The 7037-nt window shown below is 46.1% G+C and overlaps 1 pseudogene; it reads right to left on the reverse strand.

Moving 5' to 3' along the window:
• Positions 1–1060: 1060 nt before the first annotated feature.
• Positions 1061–1536, reverse strand: LOC124970675 (jupiter microtubule associated homolog 1-like; annotated as a pseudogene).
• Between the last annotated feature and the right edge of the window lie 5501 nt (positions 1537–7037).

The following is a 7037-nucleotide window of genomic DNA, read 5'->3' on the forward strand; positions in this document are numbered from 1 at the left end:
TCGTTTTCTTAATTCCGTTTTGGGGTTGTTCATTGCTAGTCTACGTTGATTGATTTTTATATATTGATCTTGTGTTCTGAAACCTTGTTGAACTTGTTTAATAGCTCAAGTGTGTGTGTGTGTGTGTGTGTGTGTGTGTGTGTGCATTCTTTAGGATTTTCTGAATATAAGATCACGTCACCTACAATTAGTAGTTTTATTTATTTATTTATTTCAAAATGTGGGTATTGTGTACTTTAAGCAACAGTCCAGAATTGTGAGTACAACCCACATTTTAAAGATGAGACTTTTGTTTCATGGTCAAGCACCGGCATCAAGCACCCAGCATCAAGTTATTCAGTAAGAACAGTGCCCCTGTGGGACCTGCTCCTGGATGGGGGCCACCTTGGTGACTCGCCTCCCTGGCTTGCTTCACCACTTTGAATCCCAGCAGCTAGACTGTGCACTGGAAGCCTTCCTCCTGCTCAGCGGCCAGCCAGTCGTGTTAGTACCTGGCTCATTCTTAAGGTTAAAAGAAAAGGCAGCTTCTTTGCTTTCAGGCAGCAAGTTGTGAGGTGTAGGTCTCTTCCGTATGGCACAGGAAGATGCTTTAGCTAAGGGCACCCATAGGTAGGGCGTTGCCATGGAGAAGATCTGCATATAGACCACCGGCGTGGTGGGTCTGCTGGGGCGGTGCCTGCGGACTGTGAAGGATCTGTCCAATCATGGTAAACCCAAGAAGAGTGTGTCAAAAACCTCAGTCCAAAGGAGCCTCTAACACATCAGGAACCAAATGATTTGTTCTTAAAAACACAGTACTAAGCATCACAAAACTTTCCCTTTAGTCTACTACTAGAAAACACTCATGCCATGGCCCACAGACCCAGGAGTCAAAGAGAAAACTGTTCTTCAAAAGGAAAAAGGAGGAAGAAGAAAACGAACAAACGAAAAAAGATAGCAGTACATAAAATGCTTCTTTTTAATGAAACAAATTCAAAAGATACAGAGTCAGGCTCGAGTTGCACGGTTCACAAGAATGAAGAAAACAAAAGAACAAAATGACAGAGTTCCGTACAGTCAGTTAACCCAAGACCAGGCTGGACTTGCGGCCAGGAGGGTTTCTTCTGGATGGTGCAGGTGCCGAGGCCACGGGGCTGGGCACAGGTGCAGCAGGCACGGTGCTGGGGCACAGGTGCTCGCTCTGCCCCAGGCTGCCTTGCAGGTCTGTGTCCATGTTTCCATGAACATCACCTTCTCCCTTCAGATCAAAGAAGTCTCCACAGCTTGCTTCAGAAGAGTTCCTTCTCTATGGTCCAGATGACTCCAAATCTTCCCTGCCTCCACTAGATTTGGCACCTGCTGACTTGGCCCAAGAAGGGGAATTTTCTTCAAGTGTTCCAAAGATGCTAGAGGCCATTTTATTCTTCCTCATGGGCTGTTCTGTTGGTTCATCAAAGCCTAATGAGAAACTGAATTCACCACCGGAGACTGCAAAACCCGGGAGCTATTCCTGCTGTTGGGGTCGACACCCTTGAAGTTGGTGGTGTTGGTGGTCATGGCGCCGAGGAGCGAGGTAGGCTGGCTCGGAAGCAAAACGCCAAAAGCGTCAGGCACGAGTGGCACAGAGGTGCTCCAGACCCACAACCGGTCACCGCTACAGGAGCCTCTGCCGAGTTCTATTTCTTTCTTTTCAACTTTTATGCTTTTCGTGTCTTTTCTGTTTCATTGCCCTGACTAGAACCTCCAGTAGAACATGGATCAGAGGTGGTGAGAACAGACATCCTCGTCCTGCTCCTGACTCAGGGCCGGGTTGTAAGTCCTTCACCATTAGCTACGATGCTATGGGTGGGTGTTGGTGGATGCCCTTTTCCAGGTTGAGGACATTTTCTTCTACTCATTTTCCCCACTGTGATGACAGGTTTTATCAATTGCTTTTTTCTGCATTGAAATGATCATGTGTTTTTTTTTTCTTTATTCTCTTACTATCATGTATTACATTGATTGTTTTGTATGTTGAATGAAACTTACATCCTTGGGATAAATGCTACCTGGTCACGAGATACAGCCATTATTTTTATGTGTTGTTGGATTTGGTTTGCTAATTTTTTTTTGGAAAAAAAAATTATTTAGACTTGAGGGAGAGTGGTGGTTTGGTGGTTTTCTTGTGATGTATTTATCTGGTTTTGTTGTCAGGGTGTCCCTCTGCTTCTATTTTTTGGAAGAGTTGTGAAGCATTGATGTTAACTCCTTTTTAAATGTTTGGTAGAATTCACCAGTGAGGCTGCCTGGCCCTGAGTTTTTCATTATGGGATTTTTTTTTTTTTTTGTACCAGAAATTTAACCTAAGGGCACTTAACCCTGAGCCATATCCCCAGCCTTTTTTATTTTTTATTTTGAGACAGGATCTCACTAAGTTCCTTACAGCCTCACTAAGTTGCTGAGACTGGCCTCGAACTTGTAATCCTCCTCCCTTAGCCTCTCAAACTGCTGAGATTATAGGCATGCACCACCACACACAGTTGGAATTTTTCATTATGAGTTCAATCTATTTGCTTATTAGGTTTTCATTTTTCTTGGAGTCATTTATTCTTGAGTCAGCTTGTGTGTTCCTAGGAATTTGTTCATTTCATCTAGGTTGTCTAATTTTTGCCCTGCATTTGTTCATGATATTCTTTTATAATTACTTTTATTTCTGTGAGGTTCATAGTAGAGTTTCTGTTTTTATTCCTGATTTGATTCTATTTTTTTTCCCTTGGCCAGTGAAGCTAATTTAGCTTTGTCAATTTTGTTGAATCAAGGAAGTTGAACTAATGCTTGGTTTTGTTAATATTTTCTATTGTTTTTCTATTCTTTATTTTACTTACACACACACACATACATATATATGTATATATATATATATATATATATATATATATATATATATATATATATATTTGAGTAGCAGGGACTGAACTCAGGGGTACTAAACCACTGAGCCACATCCCCAGCCCTATTTTGTATTTTATTTAGAAACAGAGTCTCACTGAGGTGCTTAGTACCTCGTTTTTGCTGAGGCTGGCTTTGAACTCATGATCCTCCTGCCTCAGCCTGCCCCAAGCCACTGGGATTACTGTCGTGTGTCACCACGCCTGGTTTTCCCTCTAGTCTTTATTATTTTATTCCTCTTCTTGTTTTGGGCTTTTTTGCTCTTCTTTTTCCAGTTTCTTAAGATGGAAGATTAAGTTGTTGATTTGAGATCTTTAATTCTTCTTTTTGAAATGTAGGACTTTATGGCCATGAATTTCCCTATAAGTGTTGCGTTAGCTGCATCCCTTAAGCTTTGGTGTGTGGGTGTGTATGTTTTCATTTACCTAAAACTATTTTATAGTTTTCCTTGGGTTTCTTCTCTGACTCATTGGTTATTTAGGGAAATGTTGTTTAACTTCCACATTTGTGATTTTCCTAAATTTTCATCTATTAATGATTTCTAATGCCATCTGTCACAGTTGGAGAATATATTTTGTATAGTTTCAATGTTTTTAAATTTATTGAGACTTTCTTTATGGCCTAACACATATTCTTTGTGCTCTTGAGAAGAATGTGTGTTTTTCTATGGTTGAATGGAGAATTCTGTTAGATCAAGGTGGTTTAGGATATTGTTTAGGCCTTCTATTCCCTTGTTACTCCTCTGTCTGATTATTCTGCTTCAGTTCATTTGTGTATATTTTCCTTGTATCTTGTAACCTTATAAGATTCTCTTGTTAGTTCTAGTTGACCTTTTTTTTTTTTTTTTTGGTAGAATTCTTCAAGTTTTATACATGTACAATCATGTTACTTGGAAATAAGAATGATTTAATTTCTTCCTCTCCACTCTCATGCTTTTAAATTCTTGCCTATTGTATTTGGCTACTATTTTCAGAAAAGATTGAAGAGATCCTAGAATGGAGAACCTTTCTTCTTTCTTTCTTTCTTTCTTTTTTGTACCACTGAGCTACACCCCTTGTCCCAACATTCTTTATTCTTATTCTTGTGTAGAAGTATTGAGCATTTTGACATGAAATATGATGTTGTAAAAGGTTTTTTGTAGATGTCTTTAATCAAATTGAGGAAATACACTTCTGCTATTAGTTTGCTGAAGTTTTCAAAAGCATGAGTATTGAATTTTATCAAATATGTTTTCTGTGTCTATTGAATCTCATTGTAGGTTTCTGCAATATTAATTTCTATTAATATGATTGGTTTTTCAAATGTTAAATTAGCCTTTTATTCCTGAGATAACCTCATTATGTGTTCATTCTTTATACATATATTATTGGTTTTATCTGATAATAGTTTGTTAAGGATTTTTGTATTTATGCTCAAGAAAATTATTAGTCTGCACTTCTTTCTTATGGTGTCTGGTTTGGGATCAGGGTGATATTCAGAGAGACACATAGCCACAGTCACACAAACAGATAGACACTTGCAAGAATCACATGCAGACACATACAAGTTGCTACAGTCAGATACCAAATCAAGAATCTCAAAACCCACCAAAGGAAGCCTGTTTTCATGTATCAGTGCAGATGATTTGGGTGATTTTGGATATATCTGTTTCCTTTGCAGTTTATTAAATATTCTCCAAAGCCAGGGTTTCTGCTGGCATCCAGGATGCCATTGGCTGGGGGATACTGGCACAGCACTGTGTCCTTGTCTTGCCCTACTGTCTCCTTCCCATGGCAGTGGCCCTTGCCTGGCCAGCTGTGTCTTCCCCAGCCCCTTCTGTGACATGGGCTGCAGGAGCTTATGGAAATGGGACAGCAGGGCTATGGCAGGGCCGGGATGCATGTGAGTAGATCCCGGGAGCTGTTGCTGCTAGCATGGCTCTGGTCCTGCTGTGGGCTCAGGTCTCTCCTGCAGGGTGAGCAGTGGCCCCTGCAGTCCATGTGGTGGTGGGTGTCCAGCAGCTCCATACAGGGCCCCGGGAGACGCACCTGCCACGAGCTGGATCTGCACCTTGGCAAGGAGTTTGAGCAAATAAAGTGCCACAATTAGGAGGCAAAGGACCTTGCCTGGAAGCAGGTCTGGGGAGGCCAGGGGAGCTCACAGAAGGAGCTGGCCACCTCCTGGCTGTGTGCTGGGGCAGGGGCCTTGGCCCAGAGTGGGGGGAATGATGGCGGGGGTCCGCGTGCAGTCTCTGCAGGCGGGGCTCCTGCACGCCTCCTGCACTCCACATCCTCAAGGCCTGCGGACGTGGTTTTCCTATTATAAAGTGAACTTCCCACTAGGGAAGGTTGTGCCAGCCCAGGATAAGTGGGGATGCACAAGGACCCCAGTTTGGGCCCATATTCTGAAGAGGTTCTCACCTGAGAAGTTAGCCCTCCTTCCTCCCCCTCTCTACACCCCATTCATGGGTTTGGAGTGATAAGTTTCTGGACCTGATCTGGGGACCTGGGGATAGTGAAGACTGGGGTTAGGGGACCTAGTTCTAGGATTACAGTGGGTCCTGGGCCGTGCAGAGTGGACTCCACCCAAGGGCAGAGGGCTGTGTTTACTCAGTGTGGTGCCAGTGTTGGGGCAAACAGCCCTTGGTGGCTGACCTACCTGTGCTGTGGGCTTGGTGAGGGATCTGGGACCCCTAGGCCTGTCTAACTGCCCCTGCCCGCTTAGGGCTCGGCCTCTGCCTTTCCTACATACTGACCGTAGTGACCTGGAACAAAGGAAATTTCTAGTGCTGACTGCCATGGGCTGTGGGAGGGCATGTGGGAGGGGTCGGAGCCTGGGAAGTGCCTGTCATGTGACTGGAGGGTCTCTTCTCAACTTCAAGTTCAGAGGAAAAGACCTGAGCACTGCTGGCCTGGACAGGCGACTAAGCAATGTGTCGAGAACCCTGGGGTGGGGAGGGCCTGGTTTCCTGGCAGTGTCCAGGCCCAGAGATGGAAGCGATTTGCCTGAGGACCCACAGCAACTCCACAGGCCCTTCTGGTGGCCAGTGGACTCATCTCAGGTCCTGAGACCTCAACCCACAATGCAATTGAATCTCAAATACCAGGCAGTGGCTGTCCGAAGCTAGTGGAGGGGGAGGCCAAACTGGAGGGGGCTGGGCTTCTGCGCCAGATCCGCAGCAGCCCGAAAGCTCCCTCCGGGGAAAGTGCGCATAGCATCCTCTCACGTGTCTCAGAATCCTGGCATTCCCCCTCAAAATCTGTCCTAGTTATGCTGGAGATCTCCTGACCCCGAACACTTTCATCTGTGACAGAAATTTCATCTCCATGGCAACACCTTGGGAAGCTGCAGTCTGGGAGCAGAACTTTCTGAGCACTGAAGACGATCCGTGGGTTTCCACAAAACAGCCAAGAGCAAGTCCTGTCTCTCGTCTGGGCGGGAATGAGTGTGTGGGGTGTGGGGACACAGGAGGGGTGTGGGGACACAGGGAGGAGGGCTTGCACCCACCTGGGTTCAGGCTTCAACCTGACCCAGCCTGCCCCGGCTGCACAGGGTCCCTGAGCAGCACCTCTGTCGGTAGGAGAGGACACTACCCATGCAATGGAACCCCCAGCCCCTGCCCGAGCACTTCTCTGCCTGAGTAATGGGCAGCAGGGGTGGGGGGTGGGCAGGGGGAGGTCTGCTTGCCCCAGGGAACTGCAGCACCCTCTCTCTGTAGCCCTCAGGAACAAGGGTTGGAGACCCCTCCACACAGAACAGCCTCCCAGGCTCAGCCCAAATTCCACAGAAAGGGAGCGAGCACTGGTCCATCCGGCTGTGGGTGTGAGAGGCTTGTCTTGGGGTAGGTAGCACGTCCCATTCTGGAGATCCTGCCTGGATTCCTGTCTGAATTGTGGCAGGGTCTCCCCTGCCTGGGCTGCTTCCTGGACCCAGGAGAGAGGATGGTGGCCTGCTTGGAAGAGGGACTTTCTTATCAGGGTCCTGGGAATGCTGGTTGGCTGGCTGTCCCCTTCCATGGTTGTGACCTGGGTTCCTCCATAGGCCCGGGGGACCCTGTCTGACCCTGTTTTTCCTGCTGAAAACAGTGAATTGGGGTGGGGGCACCTGGCACCTCCTCTGTTGTGACTGGACCCCAGAAAGCAGCCTCCCCA

The sequence above is a fragment of the Sciurus carolinensis genome, chromosome 18 (assembly GCF_902686445.1).
Source record: "Sciurus carolinensis chromosome 18, mSciCar1.2, whole genome shotgun sequence".
NCBI classification, from domain to species: Eukaryota; Metazoa; Chordata; class Mammalia; order Rodentia; family Sciuridae; genus Sciurus; species Sciurus carolinensis.